Raw genomic sequence first — 25,508 nt, forward strand, 5'->3', positions numbered from 1 at the left:
AAAACGAGTACCATAACCGTAATTCGAGGGGGAGATGTATAGAAATAAATGATCCTGTATTCGTCCTCAATCATGCCATGGGGCCCAAATGGTTTGAGGGCACTGTAATAGACAAAGAGGGAAATAGGATCATCGTGGTAAAACTCAACAATGGTCAGATATGCCATAAGCATCTGGACCAAGAAAAGAAAAAGCTTCAGCATCGACACGGAGGAACCTGAAGACGACCATGAGATGGAGCTCACCACACCGCCAGTGAACGAGCAACATGAGCAATCAGAAGAATGCACAGTCCCTGAGGTCAGCCCGGACAGGCCGGAATCACCACAGGTGACAGACACTCACGTCAGTGTCCAACAACCAGAGCCCCAACTGTGGCGCTCCACGAGGAAGCGTAGACCACCTGAAAGACTAAACCTATGATCCCAATAAGACTTTGAGGTGGGGGGGGGAGGTGATATCATGTCTGCAACCACAATGTAACACCACTGTATTACTGTATAACTCAACCTAGATGCACATCTTGACCACAAGGGGTGAACTTGTGGGAGACACTCCTTACCTGATCACGCAGGTATAAAAAGGGAGGTTTTTGGAGTCCTGTGAATAAAGAGTTAAGTTCACAGAGTGACCTTGTCCCAAGAATGTGCCTCGTGTGGTTTCATACTGTAGAGTAAGGACTTTACATCTTTCTTGCTCAGCATCTTGTGATCTTTTCGCAATTGCTTATCTCATTCTGTCATATAGTACATTTTCTAAAGCACAGCAATTTCGCACTAACACTATTAACCCTTCAGAGAGTTACCTGGGTCTATGCCCAAGAGGGGTGTTGAGGATGTTGGGCGACTGCAATTGTCTGGGCACACAAAAATATGAAAGAATTGGCTAGCAACATGAAATCTATGCTGCCAACTACCTAGCATTTTGGCTGCTGTTCGGAAAAAAAAAGGATCAAATAGGTGTCACCCACCTGCATTTTTACACCTTGATATGTTGGGCCTCTCAGAGTACAGAACGTTAGCAAAGGCCTACTACCAGCTTCTCCCAGGAGACCGCACAGACAGACTAAAGGAAAGTCAGCTGGCATAGACGCCCCTCACTTACACTTATTCCGCCTTCCCTCTCCAAAAGAGATAACCCTAGAAATCGCCTAAGCCTAACATAAGTGTAGTGACCTCCTGGACTGATTCCGATTATCTAAAGGGGTCGGCGAGAAACTGATAATAGGGCCCGGGGTTTTTATCTGGTTTTCAACCTCTCCCAGGAAATTCAATCGTTCCGGGTGGGCAGGGAGTATATCTTAATCATGATGAACAAAGAATCTTAGCTGTGTGGAACAAGCTGGATGAACCAGTTGGTCTTTTTCTGCCAAACATTTCCGTATACTTCTTGTAATGTATTATTCATATGGTTTGGTATGAGCATGCTCAGCTCGCTTTGGTCTAATAAAGCAAGCACATGGACTAGTAACTAATAATTTATCTGTTCTTCATTTGTTCCACCCACATATATTACATTTTGCCGATGAGGATGAGATCCCAAAGCTATTTGTAGGAATCATGGAAGGACACAGTGTTCAGCCTTCGCGTGGACAAGTATAAGGTGAATTTGTGACACCTAAACTGAATTTTTGTGATGTTTTATCATTAATGCTCATGCATAATTGTCTGTGCTTCGCCTTCATGTGTATGCATACACAGCAACAGCAGCATTTATTCTCACATAGAAACATAGAAAATAGGTGCAGGAGTAGGCCATTCGGCCCTTCAAGCCTGCACCGCCATTCAATGAGTTCATGGCTGAACATGCAACTTCAGAACCCCATTCCTGCTTTCTCGCCATACCCCTTGATCCCCCTAGTAGTAAGGACTTCATCTAACTCCTTTTTGAATATATTTAGTGAATTGGCCTCAACAACTTTCTGTGGTAGAGAATTCCACAGGTTCACCACTCTCTGGGTGAAGAAGTTTCTCCTCATCTCGGTCCTATATGGCTTACCCCCTTATCCTTAGACTGTGACCCCTGGTTCTGGACTTCCCCAACATTGGGAACATTCTTCCTGTATCTAACCTGTCTAAACCCGTCAGAATTTTAAACATTTCTATGAGATCCCCTCTCATTCTTCTGAACTCCAATGACTACAAGCCCAGTTGATCCAGTCTTTCTTGATAAGTCAGTCCTGCCATCCTGGGAATCAGTCTGGTGAACCTTCGCTGCACTCCCTCAATAGCAAGAATGTCCTTCCTCAAGTTAGGAGATCAAAACTATACACAATACTCCAGGTGTGGCCTCACCAAGGCCCTGTACAACTGTAGTAACACCTCCCTGCCCCTGTACTCAAATCCCCTGGCTATGAAGGTCAACATGCCATTTGCTTCTTAACCGCCTGCTCTACCTGCATTCCAATCTTCAATGACTGATGTACCATGACACCCAGGTCTCGTTGCACCTCCCCTTTTCCTAATCTGTCACCATTCAGATAATAGTCTGTCTCTCTGTTTTTACCACCAAAGTGGATAACCTCACATTTATCCACATTATACTTCATCTGCCATGCATTTGCCCACTCACCTAACCTATTCAAGTCACTCTGCAGCCTCATAACATGTACACAGGTAGCGTGCTGAGTCACTGTTCGACGGGATCAGGACCCATGGCAGCGCCTACGAGATTCATCGGAAGTCTCAGTAAGTATGACTGAGCGCGCAAACCCTTCAGTTCTTCCATTGAGTGGATGGTGATGGTTTTTAGGGCCAATAACATTATTGAGACTAAAGGTGCAGAAGAGAAGGTGCAGAAGCTCAAAATAAAATCATTTGTGAACGGAAGAAAGAAATTTTTTTAACACGGATCGGGCCAGATGTCTACGGAACATCGATCGACAAACCTACTCGCGCCAGGGAAAGCAAAGGATACGTCGAGTTAAGACATTGTCGAAAAACACGAGGACCATTTCGACCCAAAGCTGTGTGAAATAGCAGAAACCTATAAATTTGGTACTAAAAACCAAAAACAAAGTGAAACCATCAGTAAGTACATTGTAGCTCTTAAGAACCTGCCATTGCTTTGCAATGTTAGCACATTTTTGAATCGTGCGTTGCGAGATAAATTTGTGTATGGACTTGTGGATGAGTGCACACAATCCAAGTTACTGAACACTCCGAACCTAACATTTGACATAGCATGCAAAATTGCACTATCTATGGAGATGACATTTAAGAATGCTAGTGAACATGGTCCAACTCAAGTGACTACTGCAGCTGAGGTCTACAGACACAAAGCTACCTCCAAACGTAAAGCTATGAGACCAATTCAAAATTGAGAGCAGTTCAGTGAATTGTTCTCGCTGCAATGGAACTCACTCACCACAGTCCTGCCAATACAAAGATACGAAGTGGTTGGGTTAAATCCTTCAATTCCCTGAGGTTAGATATTTCAAATTTGGTCTGTGATCAGTGACAGGAGGGTGTGACTACATAGAAACATAGAAAATAAGTGCAGGAGTAGGCCATTCGGTCCTTTTAGCTTGCACCGCCTTTCAATGAGTTCATGGCTGAACATGCAACTTCAGTACCCCATTCCTGCTTTCTCGCCATACCCCTTGATCCCCCTAGTAGTAAGGACTTCATCTAACTCCTTTTTGAATATATTTAGTGAATTGGCCTCAACAACTTTCTGTGGTAGAGAATTCCACAGGTTCACCACTCTCTGGGTGAAGAAGTTTCTCCTCATCTCAGTCCTAAATGGCTTACCCCTTATCCTTAGACTGTGACCCCTGGTTCTGGACTTCCCCAACATTGGGAACATTCTTCCTATCTAACCTGTCTGAACCCATCAGAATTTTAAACGTTTCTATGAGGTCCCCTCTCATTCTTCTGAACTCCAGTGAATACAATCCCAGTTGATCCAGTCTTTCTTGATAGGTCAGTCCCGCCATCCCAGAAATCAGTCTGGTGAACCTTCGCTGCACTCCCTCAATAGCAAGAATGTCCTTCCTCAGGATAGGAGATCAAAACTGTACACAATACTCCAGGTGTGGCCTCACCAAGGCCCTGTACAACTGTAGCAACATCTCCCTGCCCCTGTACTCAAATCCCCTCGCTATGAAGGCCAACATGCCATTTGCTTTCTTAACCGCCTGCTGTACCTGCATGCCAACCTTCAATGACTGATGTACCATGACACCCAGGTCTCGTTTCACCTCCCCTTTTCCTAATCTGTCACCATTCAGAAAATAGTCTGTCTCTCTGTTTTTACCACCAAAGTGGATAACCTCACATTTATCCACATTATACTTCATCTGCCATGCATTTGCCCACTCACCTAAACTATCCAAGTCACTCTGCAGCCTCATAGCATCCTCCTCACAGCTCACACTGCCACCCAACTTAGTGTCATCCGCAAATTTGGAGATACTACATTTAATCCTCTCGTCTAAATCATTAATGTACAGTGTAAACAGCTGGGGCCCCAGCACAGAACCTTGCGGTACCCCACTAGTCACTGCCTGCCATTCTGAAAAGTCCCCATTTACTCCTACTCTTTGCTTCCTGTCTGACAACCAGTTCTCAATCCATGTCAGCACACTACCCCCAATTCCATGTGCTTTAACTTTGCATATTAATCTCTTATCTGGGACCTTGTCGAAAGCCTTCTGAAAGTCCAAATATACCACATTAACTGGTTCTCCCTTGTCCACTCTACTGGAAACAGCCTCAAAAAATTCCAGAAGATTTGTCAAGCATGATTTTCCTTTCACAAATCCATGCTGACTTGGACATAACATGTCACCTCTTTCCAAATGCGCTGCTATGACTTCCTTAATAATTGATTCCATCATTTTACCCACTACTGAGGTCAGGCTGTCTGGTCTATAATTCCCTGTTTTCTCTCTTCCCTCCTTTTTTAAAAAGTGGGGTTACATTGGCTACCCTCCACTCGATAGGAACTGATCCAGAGTAAATGGAATGTTGGAAAATGACTGTCAATGCATCCGCTATTTCCAAGGCCACCTCCTTAAGTACTCTGGAATGCAGTCGATCAGGCCCTGGGGATTTATCGGCCTTCAATCCCATCAATTTCCCCAACACAATTTCCCGACTAATAAGGATTTCCCTCAGTTCCTCCTCCTTACTAGACCCTCTGACCCCTTTTATATCTGGAAAATTGTTTGTGTCCTCCTTAGTGAATACCGAACCAAAGTACTTGTTCAATTGATCTGCCATTTCTTTGTTCCCCGTTATGACTTCCCATGATTCTGACTGCAGGGGACCTACGTTTGTCTTTACTAACCTTTTTCTCTTTACATATCTATAGAAACTTTTGCAATCCGTCTTAATGTTTCCTGCAAGCTTCTTCTCGTACTCCATTTTCCCTGCCCTAATCAAACCCTTTGTCCTCCTCTGCTGAGTTCTAAATTTCTCCCAGTCCCCGGGTTCGCTGCTATTTCTGGCCAATTTGTATGCCACTTCCTTGGCTTTAATACTATCCCTGATTTCCCTTGATAGCCACGGTTGAGCCACCTTCCCTTTTTTATTTTTTACGCCAGACAGGAATGTACAATTGTTGTAGTTCATCCATGCGGTCTCTAAATGTCTGCCATTGCCCATCGACAGTCAACCCCTTAAGTATCATTCGCCAATCTATCCTAGCCAATTCACGCCTCATACCTTCAAAGTTACCCTTCTTTAAGTTCTGGACAATGGTCTCTGAATTAACTGTTTCATTCTCCATCCTAATGCAGAATTCCACCATATTATGGTCACTCTTCCCCAAGAGGCCTCGCACAACGAGATTGCTAATTAATCCTCTCTCATTACACAACACCCAGTCTAAGATGGCTTCCCCCCTAGTTGGTTCCTTGACATATTGGTCTAGAAAACCATCCCTTATGCACTCTAGGAAATCTTCCTCCACCGTATTGCTTCCAGTTTGGTTAGCCCAATCTATGTGCATATTAAAGTCACCCATTATAACTGCTGCACCTTTATTGCATGCACCCCTAATTTCCTGTTTGATGCCCTCCCCAACATCACTACTACTGCTTGGAGGTCTGTACACAACTCCCTCTAACGTTTTTTGCCCTTTGGTGTTCTGCAGCTCTACCCATATAGATTCCACATCATCCAAGCTAATGTCCTTCCTAACTATTGCATTAATCTCCTCTTTAACCAGCAATGCTACCCCACCTCCTTTTCCTTTTATTCTATCCTTCCTGAATGTTGAATACCCCTGGATGTTAAGTTCCCAGCCCTGATCATTCTGGAGCAACGTCTCTGTTATCCCAATCACATCATATTTGTTAACATCTATTTGCAGTTAATTCATCCACCTTATTACGGATACTCCTTGCATTAAGACACAAAGCCTTCAGGCTTGTTTTTTTAACACCCTTTGTCCTTTTAGAATTTTGCTGTACAGTGGCCCTTTTTGTTCTTTGCCTTGGGTTTCTCTGCCCTCCACTTTTCCTCATCTCCTTTCTGTCTTTTGCTTTTGTCTACTTTTTGTTTCCCTCTGTCTCCCAGCATTGGTTCCCATCCCCCTGCCATATTAGTTTAACTCCTCCCCAACAGCACTAGCAAACACTCCCCCGAGGACATTGGTTCCGGTCCTGCCCAGGTGCAGACTGTCCAGTTTGTACTGGTCCCATCTCCCCCAGAACCGGTTCCATTGCCCCAGGAATTTGAATCCCTCCCTGCTGCACCACTGCTCAAGCCACGTATTCATCTGCGCTATCCTGCGATTCCTACTCTGACTAGCACGTGGCACTGGTAGCAATCCCGAGATTACTACTTTTGAGGTCCTACTTTTTAATTTAGCTCTTAGCTCCTTAAATTCGTTTCGTAGGACCTCATCCCTTTTTTTACCTATGTCGTTGGTACCAATGTGCACCACGACAACTGGCTGTTCTCCCTGCCTTTTTAGAATGTCTTGCACCCGCTCTGAGACATCCTTGATCCTTGCACCAGGGAGGCAACATACCATCCTGGAGTCTCAGTTGCGGCCGCAGAAATGCCTATCTATTCCCCTCACAATTGAATCCCCTATCACTATTGCTCTCCCATTCTTTTTCCTGCCCTCCTGTGCAACAGAGCCAGTCACGGTGCCATGAACTTGGCTGCTGCTGCCCTCCCCTGATGAGTTATCCCCCTCAACAGTACTCAAAGCAGTGTATCTGTTTTGCAGGGGGATGACCACAGGGGACCCCTGCACTACCTTCCTTGCACTACTCTTCCTGCTGGTCTTCTATTCCATAGCTGGCTGTGGACCCTTCTCCTGCGGTAAGACCAACTCGCTACATGTGCTACTCACGTCATTCTCAGCATCGTGGATGCTCCAGAGAGAATCCACACTCAGCTCCAATTCCACAACGCGGTCCATCAGGAGCTGGAGGTGGATACACTTCCCGCAGATGTAGTCGTCAGGGACACAGGAAGTGTCCCTGAGTTCCCACATGATACGAGTGAGGTGTTTATGGGGATCTAGAATGTAGCATTGGAGAAGCCTCAGCCCTTGCTCTTGTCCAACAAGTACGTGGTTCTTCCTCCTTGTGTTGACGTCAAAGAGACAGGAGAAGGCAAAAGTTTAGCAATAGGGGTAATGATAACCAGGGTGTGACAGGAAGGGACAGAGCATATAAAAATAAGAGTGCACCAGAAAGTAGATTCTGAGTAGGGAAAAATGATGAAAAGATAAAATTAAAAGTTCTTTATCTGAATATATGCAGTGTTCGGAACTAGATGAGCTGACGGCGCAAATAAAAATAAATGGGTATGATCTGATTGCCATTACAGAGACGTGGTTGCAAGGTGACCAAGGCTGGGAACTGAATATTCAGGGATATTTGACATTTTGGAAGGATAGACAGAAAGGAAAAGAAGGTGGGGTAGCTCTGTTAATAAAGTGCAATAGTGAAAAGTGATATTGGCTCAGAAGATCAAGATGTCGAATCAGTTTGGGTGGAGATAAGAAATAATAAGGCAAATAAGTCACTAGTGAGAGTAGTCTATAGGCCGCCTAAAAGTAGCTACACTGTAGGACAGAATATAAATCAAGAACTAATGGAGGCTAGTAAGAAAGGTACTGCAATAATCATGGGCGATTTTAATCTTCATATAGATTGGACAAATCAAATTGTCAAAAATAGCTTTGAGGAAGAGTTCACAGAGTATATTCATGATGGTTTCATAGAACAATACATTGTGGAACCAACCAGGGAGCAGGATATTTTAGATCTAGTGTGTAATGTGATAGGATTAACTAATGATCTCATAGTAAAGGATCCTCTTTGAGGGTGAGAAACTTGGGTCTCAAACTAGTGTCCTGAATGTAAATAAAGGCAATTACAAAGATATGATGACAGAGTGGCTATAATAGACTGGGACAATAGATTAAAGGGTAAAACTGTAGATTAACAGTGGCAGACATTTAAGGGGATATTTCATAACTCTCAGATATATTCCAGTGAGAAAGAAAAACTCTAAGAGAAGTATGAACCATCTGTGGCTAACTAAGAAAGTTAAGGATGGTATCAAATTGGAAACAAAGACATACAATATTGCGTAGATTAGTGGGAGGCCAGAGGATTTGGAAATTTTTAGAAACCAGCAAAGGATGACTAAAAAAAGTAATAAAGTGAGAGAAGATAGATTATGAGTGTAAACAAGCAAGAAATACAAAAACAGACTAAAATCTTTTACGGGTATATGTAAAGAAAGAGAGTAGATAAAGTAAACATTGGTCCCTTAGAGGAAGAGACTGGGGAATTAATAGTAGAAAACAGGGAAATGGCAGAGACTTTGAACAAATATTTTGTATCGGTCTTCATAGTAGGAGACAGTAAAAGCATCCCACTAATAATAGATAATCAAGTGGCTAGAGGGAGGGGGGAATTTAAATTAATCACTATCGCTAGAGAAAAATTACTAAGCAAACTAATGGGACTAAAGGTGGACAAGTCCCCCGGACCTGATGGCTTGCATCCTAGGGTCTTAATATACGTGGCTGCAGAGATACTGGATGCATTGGTTGTAATCTACCAAAATTCCCTGGATTCTGGAGAGGTCCCAGCAGATTGGAAAACTGCAAATGTAACGCCCTATTCAAGAAAGGAGGGAGACAGAAAGCAGAAAACTATAGACCAGTTAACTTAACATCTGTCATTGGGAAAATGCTGGCGTCTATTATTAAGTAAATAGTAGCAGGACATTTAGAAAATTATAACACAATCAAGCAGAGTCAATATGGTTTTATGAAAGGGAAATCATGTTTGACAAATTTGCTCGAATTATTTGATGATGTAACGAGCAGGGTGGATAAAGGGGAACCAGTTGATGTAGTGTATTTGGATTTCCAGAAGGCATTCGATAATTTTCCACATAAAAGGTTACTGCACAAGATAAGAGCCCACAAGGTTGGGAGTAATATATTAGCATGGATAGAGGATTGGCCATCTAACTGAAAACAGAGAATCGGGATAAATGAGTCATTTTCAGGTTGGCAAACTGTAACTGGTGAGTTGCCACAGGGATCAGTGCTGGGGCCTCAACTATCTAAATTAATGACTTAGATAAAGGAATCGAATGTAAAGTAGCCAAATTTGATGATGATACAGACAGGTGGGAAAGCAAATTGTGAGAAAACAAAAAATCTGCATTGGGATATAGATAGGTTAATTTGATAGGCAAAACATTGGCAGATAGAGTATAATGTGGGAAAATGTGAGGTTATCCATTTTGGTAGGAAGAATAAAAAAGCAAATGATTATTTAATTGGAGAGAGACAACAAAATGCTGCGGTACAGAGGCATCTGGGGGTCCTTGTACATGAAACACAAAAAGTCAGCATGCAAGTACAGCATTTAGAGTATTTAGGAAGGCAAATGGAATGTTGGCCTTTATTGCAAGGGGGATAGAGTATAAAAGTAGGGAAGTCCTGTTACAACTGCACAGGGCATTGGTGAGACCACACCAGGAGTACTGCATACAGTTTTGGTCTCCTTATTTAAGGAGGGATATACTTGCATTGGAGGCAGTTCAGTGAAGGTTCACAAGGTTGACTCCTGAGATGAAGGAGTTTTCATATGAAGAAAAGTTGAGCAGGTTGGGCCTATACTCACGGGAGTTCAGAAGAAGGAGAGGTGATCTTATTGAAACGTATAAGATTCTGAGGGGGCTTGACAGGATAGATGCAGAGAGGATACTTCCCCTCCTGAGGGAAACTAGAACTAGGGGCCATAGTTTCAGAATAAGGGGTTCACCATTTAAAATGGAGATGAGGAGGAATTTCTTCTCTGAGGGCCCTGAATCTTTAGAATTCTCTATCCTTGAGAGCTGTGGAGGCTGGGTCATTGAATATATTGTAGGTGGAGAAAGACAGATTTTTGAACAAGAAGGGAGTCAAGGGTTATGAGGAGAGGGCAGGAAAGTCTAGTTGAAGTCAGGGTCAGATCAGCCATGATCTTGTTGAATGACGGAGCAGGTTTAAGGGGCCAAATGGCCTCAGCTACTGTGGTGGGATTTGAACTCACATCTCTGGATCATTACTCCAGGCCTCTGGAATACTAGTGCAGCAATATAACCACTAATCGACTATTCCCATCACCGTACTACGTAACAAAAACTCTTGGCTTTTTTTATTTTAAATGAGCTACAAATCTAGTATAATAACAGGTTTGTAGAGCCTTCCTGATGCACTTTCGTTCACTTCCACTGGATTTCCTTCTTGAAGAGCTCACTCAGGTCGCTAACTCAGGTAAGAAACATGCTGGATCATTCAAGGAAAGATCTTAACTCAGACACAATCTGCGGCTCTGGAGCATTGATGACAGTTAAACCTTTTGCTTCATTTGTTGCAAGCCATTTGCATCAACTTTCAGACCAAGGTACACATTTTCTCCTTTTCAATTTGACATTGTAGCCATTCAACCTTTGAAGCACAATATCTAACACTTCCAGATTTTCTTCTTTGCTGCTTTTTGCAATCAGCACATCATCTTGATTGCATAAGCAATTTGGAACTCCTTGCAAAATCTTATCCATCCTAGCCTGAAAGATTTTGGAGGAGGACTTTATACCATACAGCAGCTTGGTGTATGAGTACAGTCCCTTGTGTGTGTTGATGATAAGATACTGTTGACTCTTTTTGTAAACATTTAGCTGGGAGAAAATCTTTGACCCAGAGAGTGCTGCATACAAATCTTATGATATTGGTAACGGGTACTGCTCATCGTCAACTGCTTGGGTGATAGTAATTTTGTAGTCACCACACAAGCGTGCACTTTTGTCTGCTTTGGGCACTACCACAATTGGGGTGGCCCTTTCACTTTTGTCAGTTTTTAATAGCATTCCGTTCTCTCTGAGCTTCGCTAGCTCTTCCTCCATCTGTCTTTTCAACGCATAGTGGACTGGCCTTGCATATAATTAAGAACATAAGAACATAAGAACATAAGAATTAGGAACAGGAGTAGGCCATCTAGCCCCTCGAGCCTGCCCCGCCATTCAATAAGATCATGGCTGATCTGGTCGTGGACTCAGCTCCACTTACCCGCCCTCTCCCCGTAACCCTTAGTTCCCTTATTGCTTAAAAATCTATCCATCTGTGACTTGAATACATTCAATGAGCCAGCGTCAACTGCTTCCTTGGGCAGAGAATTCCACAGATTCACAACCCTCTGGGAGAAGAAATTCTTTCTCAACTCGGTTTTAAATTGGCTCCTCCGTATTTTGAGGCTGTGCCCCCTAGTTCTAGTCTCCCCCACCAATGGAAACAACCTCTCTGCCTCTATCTTGTCTATCCCTTTCATGATTTTAAATGTTTCTATAAGATCACCCCTCATCCTTCTGAACTCCAACGAATAAAGACCCAGTCTACTCAATCTATCATCATAAGGTAACCCCCTCATCTCCGGAATCAGCCTAGTGAATCGTCACTGTACCCCTTCCAAAGCTAGTATATCCTTCCTTAAGTAAGGTAACCAAAACTGCACGCAATACTCCAGGTGCGGCCTTACCAATACCTTATACAGTTGCAGCAACACCTCCCTGCTTTTGTACTCCATCCCTTTCGCAATGAAGGCCAACATTCCATTTGCCTTCCTGATTATCTGCTGCACCTGCAAACTAACCTTTTGGGATAGATAGATAGGCTAAAATTGTGATTTTAGTGCCCAAAAAAAAAACCAAAAAAAGAAAAACACAAAAAAAAAGGGCCTTGTAAATGTCTGGAGTGTCACCCAGGTCGGGTGGCACCGTTTAATGTTTTATGTTTTTGCAGGTGAACTCCAAAAAGAGTTAGATAGATAGGCTTCGCTTTCCACTTGATGTGGAGATGTGCGCCATACCCAGTGATGTCCTTATAACTGTCTGTGAACATGCTTCCATACATGTTCAGCATTGCATCAAGTCACTTCTTTGAAGTATCTACACTGAAGATGGTTTTCCAGTTTAGGTTTAACTTTCTCAACCAATCATTGCCCTTGAGAGCTGGTTTGCTGTTGTAGTTTGCTACAATAATAAGCAGCTTGACTGATAGGCCATTGTGTTGAATAGTAACTTTGTAGCCACCACACAAGAGTACACTTTGGCTGCTTTGGGCATTACTACAATTGGGGTAGCCCACTCACTTTTGTTAGTTTTCTCCAGCTGTCTTTAGAATTTCTCTGGAGTAGCTTTTTAACTCTAACGTACTCGTTGTAAGTGGTACTTGATTACACTTACCCTATTATGTGTCCTTGCTCATGATGGTGCAGTCCACTGTGTCGATACACATAGAATCATAGAATCATTAAAATTTACTGCACGGAAGGAGGCCATTTCAGCCCATCGTGTTTGCGCCAGCTGACCAAGCGCTATCCAACCTAATCCCATCTTTCAGCTCTTGGTCCGTAGCCCTGTAGATTATGGCACTTCACTTGTACATCCAAGTATTTTTTAAATGTGCTGAGGCTTTCTTGCTCTACCAACCTTTCAGGCAGTGAGTTCCAGACCCCCACCACCTTTGGGTGAAAACATTTCCTCTTCTAAACTTTCCCCAATTACTTTAAATCTATGCCCCCTAGTTGTTGACACCTCTGCCAAAGGAAACAATTCCTTCCTATCCACTCTTATCTAGGCCCCTCATAATTTTATACACCTCAATCAGATCTCCCCTCAGTCTCCTCTGTTCCAAAGCAAACAGACCCAGTATCTCCAATTGTTCCTCATAGCCAAAATTCTCCAGTCCAGGCAACATTCTTGTAAATCTCCTCTGCACCCTTTCCAGTGGAATCACATCTTTCCTGTAATGTGGTTACCAGAACACAATACTCCAGCTGCGGTCTAACCAGTGTTTTATACAGTTCAAGCATAATGCCCTTGCTCTTGTATTCCATTCCTCGACTAATAAAGACAAGTATTTCATATGCCTTCTTAACCACCTTATCTACCTGGCCTGCTACTTTCAGGGATCTGTGGACCTGTACTCCAAGGTCCCGTTGTTCCTCTACACTTTTCAGCGTCTTACCATTTAATGTGTATTCCCTTGCCTTGTTAGACCTCCCCAAATGCATTACCTCGCGCTTATCCGTATTTGCCACTCGATTTGCCATTGTTCTGCTCACCTGACCAATACATTGATATCTTTCTGCAGTCCGCAGCTTTCTTCTGCATTATCAACCACACAGCCTATTTTAATGTCATCTGCAAATTTCTTAATCGTAGCCCCAATATTCAAGTCCAAGTCATTGATATATACCACAAAAAGCAAGGGATCCAAAACTGAACCCTGCGAAACCCCACTGGATAAAGCTTTCCAGTCACAAAAACACCCATCAACCATTACCCTTTGCTTCCTGTCTCTGAGCCAATTTTGGATCCAAATAGCCACTTTGCCCTGGATCTCATGGGCTTTTACTTTTGTGATCGGTCTGCCACATGGAACCTTATCAAAATCTTTGCTAAAATCCATATACACTACATCATACGCACTGTCCTCATCGACCCTCCTGGTTAGCTCCTCGAAAAATTCAATCACGTTAGTCAGACACGACCTTCCCTTAACAAATCCATGCTGACTATCCTTAATTAATCCATGTCTTTCCAAATGAAGATTTATCTTGTCCCTCAGGATTTTTTCCAATAATTTCCTCACCACTGAGGTTAGGCTGACTAGCCTCTAATTACTCGGTCTATCCCTTTCTCCCTTTTTAAACAAAGGTACAACATAACCAGTGTTCCAATCCTCTGGCACCAAGTCTGTTGCCAGAGAGGACTGGAAAATGATGGTCAGAGCTTCTGCTATTTCCTCTTTTGCTTTTCTTAACAGTCTGGGTTACATTTTATCTGGGCCTGGGGATTTATCAATTTTCAAAGCTGCAAAGCCCCTTCATTATCTTGTCTAATATTTCACACTCCTCCTCCCTCATTGCAAATTCATTTGTGAATGTATCAATATATTCCTTGTGGATTAAAAGTTTTGTCCAGAAATCTTTCTCACAACTGCTAGCATTGCCACTACTGGCATATCTACTAGGGAGCAGCATGCGGCGGCATACCACTGCAGGGAGCAGCGTGTGTTGCTGCAGGAGGGCGATGTCTGATTGCAGTCCGGGCAGGTACAGTAGGAATGGCGCAGTCGGGGTGAACAAGAGTTCGTAGAGGGATGTGATCGGAGTCCAGGAGAGAATTCAGGGCCCAGGGGTAGCATGGGCCAGCCAACATTGCAATATGCGTGCGCACTAGATCTGTGCAGCAGAGCTGGTCTTCAGTCGTTTTGGTTAACCCTTGCCACTGGACCAAGACCTAGCTTTGTTAAGTCCATGTGCTGGCTGGTGTGCAACGGCCACCACACGTTAAAAAAATCCACGCACAGGCATCTTCCATCCTTTAAGATGTAGTTTGGGATCCGGAATGTTAAGTCCTTCATTGAAACACCTGTGAACTCATCCCTTTTCGGTGTGGAAGCAAGGCATCCTCGTTTCGAGGGACTGCCTATAATGATGATAAACTACTGCAGATGCCTAGTTCTTCAACATCAGGTGTGTTCACGTCTATATCCCTCTTGCTCTCGCTCCTTTGTATTGCCACTAGAATGGTTCTTCCATTCAGTTAATTAAATAAATCTGGACGAAAAAGCTACTATCAGTAATGGTGACCATGAAACTACCGGATTGTCGTAAAAGCCTATCTGGTTCACTAATGTCCTTTAGGGAAGGAAATTTGCTGTCCTTACCTGGTCTGGCCTATATGTGACTCCAGATCCACAGTAAGGTGGTTGACTCTTAATTGCCCTCTGAGTTGTACCAAACCGCTGCAAAGAAGTTTCACCACATGGGACTGCAGCATTTCAAGAAGGCTCACCACCACCTTCTCAAGGGCAAGTAGGGATAGGCAATAAATGCTGACTTTACCAGTGATGCCCACAAATTTAAAAAAATGTAATGCTGGGAAAGGTGGGACCATAATTTTGTTGTATTTGAGAGGGAATACATACATTTTTATTAAGGCAGAAGGCAGTGTAATGTATTGTCACATGGTTTGGAATAAGCATGCTCAGTTTGTGCTGGTCTAATAAAGTCAGAACATGAACTAGCAACTCATCGTGCCTGTCCTTCATTTGTTCTACCCACATATATTACACTCGTATAAAGAGGGCTCCTTTGCACCCGGAAACCAATTGATCCCGAATGCATACAGAGGGAATTCAGACGTTTACCTCCACTCTAACATGTGCCCTCTCTGCAAACAAATTCTGGGTTGTCAACCATTTTTTTGCTAGTGACGACAGTGCACATTTCAAATGGTGATGGGACAGTGCCACTAGCAGGAGCTATTATGTTTTTTTTTCATAACATATCATCGACTTCAGCTTGTTTCTTGTTCAAGCACTTACCAGCTGATTTGTATTTTGGAAGAAGCGAAAAGTCTGTGGAAACAAAATAGAAGTATTTAGTTTAAACCTCGCAAACAAAAACAAAATGTGCAAACACATCAGGTTCAATGACGTTCAACAAGTTTGTTGTTATCGATTATGAACTGAAATTTTAAAACCCTGCTTTTTACAGAGCCCCAGATGATAATGATGTCTGGGAGAGGGATTCTTCATACTTCCAGAGGCAGGAGAAGCCTCATCATTGGGACTCCATGGAGAGGGTTCCACTGGCAAAAGGAGCCCCATCGCTGGAACTGTATGGAAAGGGTTCTATAGGCAGGAGGAACCTCCTCACCTTCCAAACCCATGATCTCCATCATCTTGGTCATTTGATATACATTAATGACTTAGGGGTGCACATCACAATTTCAAAATTTACAGAAGACACAAATCTCGGAAGTGTAGTAAACAGTGAGGAAGAGTCTTCAACAGGACATTGACAGGCTTATGTAATGGAATGTGGCAGGACATGTTAACAGAGCAGTAAGTAAATGTAATATCTGTAAGCTTGTAATGTTTGTAGCTCCACACTGTGGATGTGGACGTATTATGTACTGCAACTGCAGAGTTAATAATAAACAGAACCAGGCAGATTCCGGAGGCTTCCGAGAAAGCTGCCTGCCATGTTGGGAGCTGTATGTGCTGTGCTCTGTGAAGATATCACATTTGGCGATGGGATGGGATTTTTCGGATGATTTAAAGCTTAAATTTTGTTGGTGAAGGATTCAGCCAGCCGACAGAAAGACTTTGGAAGATTCTGATTTTGAAAAAAGCTATAAAAATCCGAGGTAAAATACAGCACGTGGTGTGAACAGCCAGACATTAAAATGGCAGGTGTAATCAGACATTTTGGGGAATATAGACATGACTGGGAATGTTTTAAAGCATATGTGGATCGGCTAGAAATGTATTTCACTGCAAATAACATAATCGAAGTTCCAGACAATGCAGTCCATAACCGGGCTGTGTTGGAACGTAAGAAAGCGATCTTTTTATCGGAGGCGGGTCCGGCATTGTACGAAACTCTTGCAAATCTGCTATTGCCTGACGAGCCAAAGGACACAACGCTTAAAGAGATTTTAACAAAGCTGGAGCAGCACTATAACCCCAAACCATTAGAAATTGCTGAAAGCTATCATCGAGCGTCAAAAGAGGCGGGACTCGGCGAGAGGCAGCGGCCTATAAAGGCTCAGCAGTCGGGCAGTCCGGGGAGCGGCGAGAGAGGCGGGACTCGGCGAGAGGCACCGGCCTATAAAGGCTCAGCAGTCGGGCAGTCCGGGGAGCGTCGAGAGAGGCGGGAGTCGGCAAGAGGCAGCGGCCTATAAAGGCTCAGCAGTCGGGCAGTCCGGGGAGAGAGGCGGGAGTCGGTGAGAGGCAGCGGCCTATAAAGGCTCAGCAGTCGGGCAGTCCGGGGAGAGAGGCGGACTTGTACAGCTCCAGCTGGGAGAGAAAGCAAAAAAGAAGTAGAAAGAAATCAAAAGGTGACGTCACAGCCAAGGGGGTAAGTGATTGGCTGGTGATTGGTGAGCAGCTTTTCTTTTTCTTTTTTATATCAGTCAGTAACTTTTAACATTGTTGTTGTCAATTTAAGGGTATCTAAGGGTTAAGTCATGGCAGGAGAGGTCGGTCACGTGATATGCTCCTCCTGTACCATGTGGGAACTCAGGGACACTTCTGGTGTCCCTGACGACTACGTGTGCGGGAAGTGTATCTGCCTCCAGCTCCTGGCGGACCGCGTTGCGGAGTTGGAGCTGAGGGTGGATTAACTCTGGAGCATCCACGATGCTGAGAATGACGTGAGTAGCACGTGTAGCGAGTTGGTCTTATCGCAGGTGAAGGGTCCACAGCCAGATAGGGAATGGAAGACCAGCAGGAAGGTCATCCCCCTGCAAAACACATACCCTACCATTTTGATGACTGTTGAGGGGGATGACTCATCAGGGGAGGGCAGCAGCAGCCAAGTTCATGGCACCGTGGCTGGCTCTGTTGCACAGGAGGGCAGGAAAAAGAGTGGGAGAGCGATAGTGATAGGGGATTCAATTGTGAGGGGAATAGATAGGCGTTTCTGTAGCCGCAACCGAGACTCCAGGATGGTATGTTGCCTCCCTGGTGCAAGGGTCAAGGATGTCTCGGAGCAGGTGCAGGACATTCTAAAAAGGGAGGGAGAACAGCCAGTTGTCGTGGTGCACGTTGGTACCAACGACATAGGTAAAAAAAAAGGGATGAATTCCTACAAAACTAATTTAAGGAGCTAGGAGCTAAATTAAAAAGTAGGACCTCAAAAGTAGTAATCTCGGGATTGCTACCAGTGCCACGTACTAGTCAGAGTAGGAATCGCAGGATAGCGCAGATGAATACGTGGTTTGAGCAGTGGTGCAGCTGGGAGGGATTCAAATTCCTGGGGCATTGGAACTGGTTCTGGGGGAGGTGGGACCAGTACAAACCGGACGGTCTGCACCTGGGCAGGACCGGAACCAATGCCCTAGGGGGAGTGTTTGCTAGTGCTGTTGGGGAGGAGTTAAACTAATATGGCAGGGGATGGGAACCAATACAGGGAGACAGAGGGAAACAAAAAGGAGACAAAAGCAAAAGACAGAAAGGAGATGAGGAAAAGCGGAGGGCAGAGAAACCCAAGACAAAGAACAAAAAGGGCCACTGTACAGCAAAATTCTAAAAGGACGAAGGGTGTTAAAAAAACAAGCATGAAGGCTTTGTGTCTTAAACATAGAAACATAGAAACATAGAAAATAGGTGCAGGAACAGGCCATTCAGCCCTTCTAGCCTGCACCGCCATTCTATGAGTTCATGGCTGAACATGAAACTTCAGTACACCTTCCTGCTTTCTCGCCATAACCCTTGATCCCCCGAGTAGTAAGGACTTCATCTAACTCCCTTTTGAATATATTTAGTGAATTGGCCTCAACTACTTTCTGTGGTAGCGAATTCTGCATTTGGCCTCCCTGAAGAAATTGTTTCAGATGATGGACCACAATTTCGTTCCGAAGAATTTGCATAATTCATGAGCAAAAATGGTGTGAAACATATCAAGGTTCCACCATACCATCCTGCTTCGAATGGTGCAGCAAAGAGCACTGTACAAATTGTAAAACGTGCCCTCTAAAACAAATGTTAAATCCAAATCCAAGGAAACGACAGTTGTCATTGGATCACAAATTGCCTAATTTTTTTGATTACATATTGAAATACTCCTCATACAACTACAGGTAGAACACTAGCAGAGTTGTTTCTCAAACGACCAGCCATGAACCAGATTCTCGTTGTTAAAGCCAAATTTGGCACAGTCCGTAGAAGAGACACAATTAAGACAGAAAGAGAATCATGATAGAGGTAGAGTAAAAGAGAGAAGTGTGAAATTAAACCAGAAGGCGAGAGTGAAGAACCATCACCATAAATGGTTAAAGTGGTTACCAGGAAGAGTGGTGAAGATATGTGGTCCTCGCACATATTTGGTAAAGATGTTTGATAATGGACAGGTTAGGTTTGTTCATATTGATCATATATTACCTACAGACATGGAAGGAGTTGAAGGTGGGAATGATTCAATTATTTCTGACTCATCAGATAGTTTTGATACACCAGTAGCAAATCCTAAATCCAATGTACTGGAAACAAATCCAGGAGAGAATCAGAATGAAAGTCTGAGTTCGAGTCAGGAAAACAAAGAGCCTGAAGTTAGAGTGAGTTCAAATGAAAATCAAGAAAATTCCGTGGAGGAAAACGTTCCTCAGGATGAGCCTCAAATGAGTTTAGATTCGACACCATGTTTAGAAGGTTCTGTTCGAGAGCGAAGGTATCCTCTTCGAAACAGAAAAGAAGTGGTAAAGTTAAATTTATAATTATGGAAAAAAAAATAAGTTTATATCCTGTGTTATGTATAAATATGAAAGTTATGTATGATGTTTGTTGTAATAACTTCTTCATTAAGGAGGGAGAAGTGTAATGTCTGTAAGCTTGTAATGTTTGTAGCTCCACACTGTGGATGTGGACGTATTGTGTACTGCTACTGCAGAGTTAATAATAAACAGAACCAGGCAGATTCCGGAGGCTTCCGAGAGAGCTGCCTGCCATTTTGGAGCTGTGTGTGCTGTGCTCTGTGAAGATATCACAGTAAAGAATCTGTGATATGAGATCCTTGGCTTTATAAATAGAGACATAGAGCACAAAAGCCAGGAAGTTTTTCTAAACCTATATAAAACACTAGTTTGACCCCAGCTGGAGTATCGTGTCCAATTTTGGGCACCACAGTTTAGGAAGAACATGAAGGCTTTTAAGAGGCTACATAAGAGATGTATTAGAATGGTTCCAGGGTTGAGGGATTCTACTTATATGGATAGACTGAAGAAACCTTCAAAAGGTGAATTGGATAAATTCTTGTAGGCGAAAAAATTGCAGGGATATGGGGAAGAGCTGGGGAATGCAACTAACTGGATTGCTCATCGAAAGAGCCGGCACAGACTCGATGGGCCAAATGGCCTCCTTCTATGCTGTACTATTCTATGATTCAAGGGGTGCAGGCGCATCAGACATCATCACCTCCAAGTTCCCCTGCAAGCATGAATCATTCTAACTATAATATATATCGACCTTCCTGTATCGTCACTGGGTCAAAATCATGTAACTTCCTACCTAACTGCAATTTGGGAGCATTTTCACCATATAAATTTCAGCATCATGAATATCTTATAACATCAGTCCAAGCTTTGCAACAGGACCAACACAAATTGTAACCTCAAAATGAGCATAATTAAGATAGCCAGTTTTCATATCTTTTGGCTGAAATAAACAAAAGACTTGTGTTTCTGTAGCGCCTTTCACGACCACAGGATGTCCCAGAATGCTTTACAGCCAATTGGATCATTTTGAAGTGTCATAAGGAAAGGGTTAATGTGACTTGTTCTGAAGTCTGCAAGTGTTATATTGCTATTATAACCTTTGCCTGTTAAGCAGGGAAGTTTAAGTCCATTTAAGGTACCATTGGGCTGTTGATCCATGGCTGACCTTAAAGCATTGGTCAGTTTTGTAACTTCAGTAAATCTATTTAAAAAACATGCCAGTGCATATTGACTTACATATTTTAGAGAGCTTTAATCAGTTGTTAATAAGTGCAGGAAACACAATTAGTTCTGTACCAGTGAAACAGCACCATTTTTAATTGGGATTTATATAGATCCAGCTTTATTGATCCCATTCCAGAGACTTGAGCACAAGATCTAGGCTGACATCCCCAGTGCAGGACTGACTGACTGACTGACTGACTGACGACTGACGACTGACTGACTGACTGACTGACGACTGACTGACTGACTGACTGACGACTGACTGCTGCACTGTTGAAAGGTTAACATTACTACAATGTGAAGATCAATCACTAGCAGTATAACACTGGTAGACTTCAGGACAAGTCAGCGTGACACTTCAAAATGACCTAATTGGCTGCAAAGCACTCTGGAACATCCTGCTGTCGTTTGGATAAGACGTTAAACCTGTCTGCGCTGTCTGCCTTCTCAGGCAGATGTAAAATATCCCATGAATATATTCAAAGAATAGTAGAGGAGTTATCCTTGGCTAATATTTATCCCTCAACCAACATCACTAAAGCAGATCCTCTGGTCATTGCTATTTGTGGGACCATACTTTCCATAAATTGGCTGCTGTTTTTCCGACATTACACCCTTGAGTACTCCATTGGCTGTAAAGTTCAAATCGGTGAGACTGCCTGATGGATCAGGAGATAGACTGACTGCATGGTGCGGAGCCGAGACACATAAAACCAGGAATGGCCATGCTCTTTAGTAGTATCCAGTGACCTCTGATGGGAAGATGTCACGTTTAGGATGGAATTAAGCTTGTCAATGTTAACTAGTTGAGGGTATGGTGGGGTTTGTTTTTCTTTTGAGCCATCATTGACCAACATAACTAGTTAATTCAGAGTCCTTTAGTGATGAGAAATGAGCTGTTAAGTTCAGGCAGCTTAAAGGCAGCAGTGGCGGCTAGATACGCCAGGGAGCAGTGCGAGTAGGTTGGTACTGCGACGAAGTGGAACTGGGCGACTACATTAAATGTCATAGGAAAGCAGGGAAGTGATTGGTTGGTGAGTTCTCTCTCCTTTCTTGTTTTTCTTGCCTATTTATTTAATCAACTGTTTTCTAAATAGCAGTAGTGTGTGTGTTACTAAGGGTTAGAATTCCGTGGCATTGGTGGGACTAAAAATAAAACTTAATTAGTAAATTAAATACATTAAGATGGCAGGACGGGTGATGTGTCAGTGCTGCAACATGTGGGAGCTGGTGGACCCCATTGAGGTCCTCAGTGGCCACGTCTGCGGTAAGTGTCTGCAGCTTGAGGAACTTCGGCTCCACATTGATGAGCTGGAGTCCGAGCTGCAGACACTGCGACACATCAGGGAGGGGGAGAGTTACCTGGACACTGTTCCAGGGGGTAGTCACATTCCTTAGGTTAACTAACTCAGATTTGACTAGCAGTCAAGGATAGGAGGGTGTGACTACGAGTGAGGAAGGTAAGGGGATCCAGGAGGTAGTGATGGAGGAGCCTCGGCCCTTGCTCTTGTCCAACAGGTTCGAGGCTCTTATTCCCTGCGTGGGCTGCAGGGAGGATGAGCAAACTGACCACAGCACCATGGTACGGGAGGCCATTCCAGCGGGGGTAGTAAAAAGAAACATTGTAGTAGTAGGGGACAGTATCATTAGGGGAATAGATACAGTTCTTTGCAGCCGTGAGCATGAGTCCCGAAGGCTGTGTTGCCTGCCCGGTGCCAGGGTTAAGGACATCTTCTCAGGGCTGGAGAGGAACTTGGAGTAGGAGGGGGTAGATCCAGTTGTCGTGGTCCGCGTGGGTACCAACGAGATAGATAGGACAAATAAGAAGGGATTATGACAGCTAAGGGCCAAATTAAAAAGCAGAACCACAAAGGTAATAATCTCTGGATTATTACCCGAGCCACGAACAAATTTACATAGATTAAATAAGATCAAAGAGCTAAATTTGTGGTTCAAAGACTGGTGTAGGAGAAATGGTGATGGGGAACATGGAGACGGCAGAAACTCTGAACAAATATTTTGTAAGTCTTTACAGTAGAGGATACTAAAAATATCCCAACAGTGGATCGTCAAGGGACTATAGGGGGGAACAAATTTAACATAATCACAATCACTAAGGAGGTGGTACTCAGTAAGATAATGGGACTAAAGGCGGATAAATTCCCTGGACCTGATGGCTTGCATCCTAGGGTCTTAAGAGAAGTACAGGCAGGGATAGTGGATGCATTGGTTGTAATTTACCAAAATTCCCTGGATTCTGGGGAGGTCCCAGCAGATTGGAAAACTGCAAATGTAACGCCACTATTTAAAAAAGGAGGCAGACAAAAAGCAGGAAATTATAGACCAGTTAGCCTAACATCTGTGGTTGGGAAAATGTTGGAATCCATTATTAAAGAAGCTGTAGCAGGACATTTGGAAAAGCAACACTCGTTCAGGCAGAGTCAGCATGGATTTATGAAGGGGAAGTCATGTTTGACAAATTTGCTGGAATTCTTTGAGGATGTAACGAACAGAGTGGATAAAGGGGAACCAGTGGATATGGTGTATTTGGACTTTCAGAAGGCATTTGACAAGGTGCCACATAAAAGGTTACTGCACAAGATAAAAGTTCACGGGCTTGGGGGTAATATATTAGCATGGATTGAGGATTGGCTAACTAACAGAAAACAGAGAGTCAGGATAAATGGTTCGTTCTCGAGTTGGCAATCAGGTGCCGCAGGGATCAGTGCTGGGACCCCAACTATTTACAATCTATATTAACGACTTGGATAAAACAACCGAGTGTAACGTGGCCAAATTTGCTAATGATACAAAGATGGGAGAAAAAGCAGTGTGTGAGGAGGACACAAAAAAATCTGCAAAAGGACATGGACAGGCTAAGTGAGTGGGCAAAAAATTGACAGTTGGAGTATAATGTTGGAAAGTGTGAGGTTATGCACTTTGGCAAAAAAAAATCAAAGAGCAAGTTATTATTTAAATGGAAAAAAATTGCAAAGTGCTGCAATACAGAGAGACCTGGAGGTCCTGGTGCATGAAACACAAAAGGTTAGTATGCAGGTACTGCAAGTTATCAGGAAGGCCAATGGAATCTTGGCCTTTATTGCAAAGGGGATGGAGTATAAAAGCAAGGAAGTCTTGCTACAGTTATACAGGGTATTGGTGAGGCCACACCTGGAATACTGCGTGCAGTTTTGGTTTCCATATTTAAGAAAGGATATACTTGCTTTGGAAGCAGTTCAGAGAAGGTTCACTCGATTGATTCCGGAGATGAGGGGGTTGACTTATGAGGAAAGGTTGAGTAGGTTGGGCCCCTACTCATTGGAATTGAGAAGAATGAGAGGTGACCTTATCGAAACGTATAGGATTATGAGGGGGCTTGACAAGGTGGATGCAGAGAGGATGTTTCCACTGATAGGAGAGACTAGATCTGGGGACATAATCTTAGAATAAGGGGCCGCCCATTTAAAACTGAGATGAGGAGGAATTTCTTCTCTCAGAGGGTTGTAAAGCTGTGGAATTCGCTGCCTCAGAGAGCTGTGGAAGCTGCGACATTGAATAAATTTAAGACAGAGACAGTTTTTTAACCAATAAGGGGTTATGGGGAGCGGGCAGGGAAGTGGATCTGAGTCCATGATCGGATCAGCCATGATCGTATTAAATGGCGGAGCAGGCTCAAGGGGCCATATGGCCTACTCCTGCTCCTATTTCTTATGTTCTTAATTCAAAGCACTATTTTACCACACAAAAAAGGTGTACTGCTGACCTTCTGGAGAAGAATCCCATGGGCAATAGTTCTTTTCTGGAGAAGTAGCCTCGTAGGTTTTTCTCATCCTACGCTCCATGTCAAGCTTCTTCCGCTCTGCTTCCAATTTCTTTTTGAATTCCAGGTCACTTTGGCTTTCCATTTTTCCCTCCTCCTCTGGACACAACACTTAGTTGCAAATCCTGACTGAAAGTCCCAAGGTGGACAACTCTGTCACCAGATGTCAACCTCAAAGCTTTGTGACATGGGAGAAAGCACAATGACTAATTCACTTTGTTTATGATGTCATCAAATTTAAATTAACTGAATTGAAGACCCTAAAATTTAGAAAGTGTATTGAGGTTGTTGCCTAGTCGTTATGACAATCGTAACGCAGTGGATATAAGTTCAAATCCCAAAGAAAAAGTTGTAAAATTTTGATTCAATAAATCACATCAAGGGGGAAAGTGACCATTGAAGCTGATGAATTTTTGCTGAATACCTAATGGCCCCCTAATATCCTTCTAAGGAATGGAATTAGTCACCTTTACCTGGGATGGAATTCATAACTTCCCATATAGTGGGGCAGGCTTGATGGACAATTTAGTTTTCTCTTGCCCGTCAATTTTGTATGGTCTGGCCTATATGTGGCTTCAGTTCGGAAGAGACCTAGCCAGCAATTCAGTTGTAGAACAAATTGTTACCCAGGACACCCATCACCACCTACTTAGGTGTCATCCATGGCTCAGTGGGTAGCACTCTTGTCTCTGAGTCAGAAGGCT

General features: G+C 43.4%; 1 long non-coding RNA gene across 1 annotated transcript in view; it reads right to left on the reverse strand.

Annotated features, from left to right (window-relative positions):
- LOC139264030 (uncharacterized) overlaps positions 1 to 24,816 on the reverse strand; it is a 55,039-nt gene extending 30,223 nt beyond the window's left edge. Inside the window, exons 1-2 of the long non-coding RNA XR_011593282.1 lie at positions 24,748 to 24,816; positions 15,868 to 15,900 (exon numbers count right to left, since the gene is read on the reverse strand). This is a non-coding gene — a long non-coding RNA (uncharacterized lncRNA). The remainder of the gene's footprint in view (positions 1 to 15,867; positions 15,901 to 24,747) is intronic.
- Positions 24,817 to 25,508: the final 692 nt, after the last annotated feature.

This window comes from Pristiophorus japonicus, chromosome 5 (genome assembly GCF_044704955.1).
Source record: "Pristiophorus japonicus isolate sPriJap1 chromosome 5, sPriJap1.hap1, whole genome shotgun sequence".
NCBI lineage: Eukaryota > Metazoa > Chordata > Chondrichthyes > Pristiophoridae > Pristiophorus > Pristiophorus japonicus.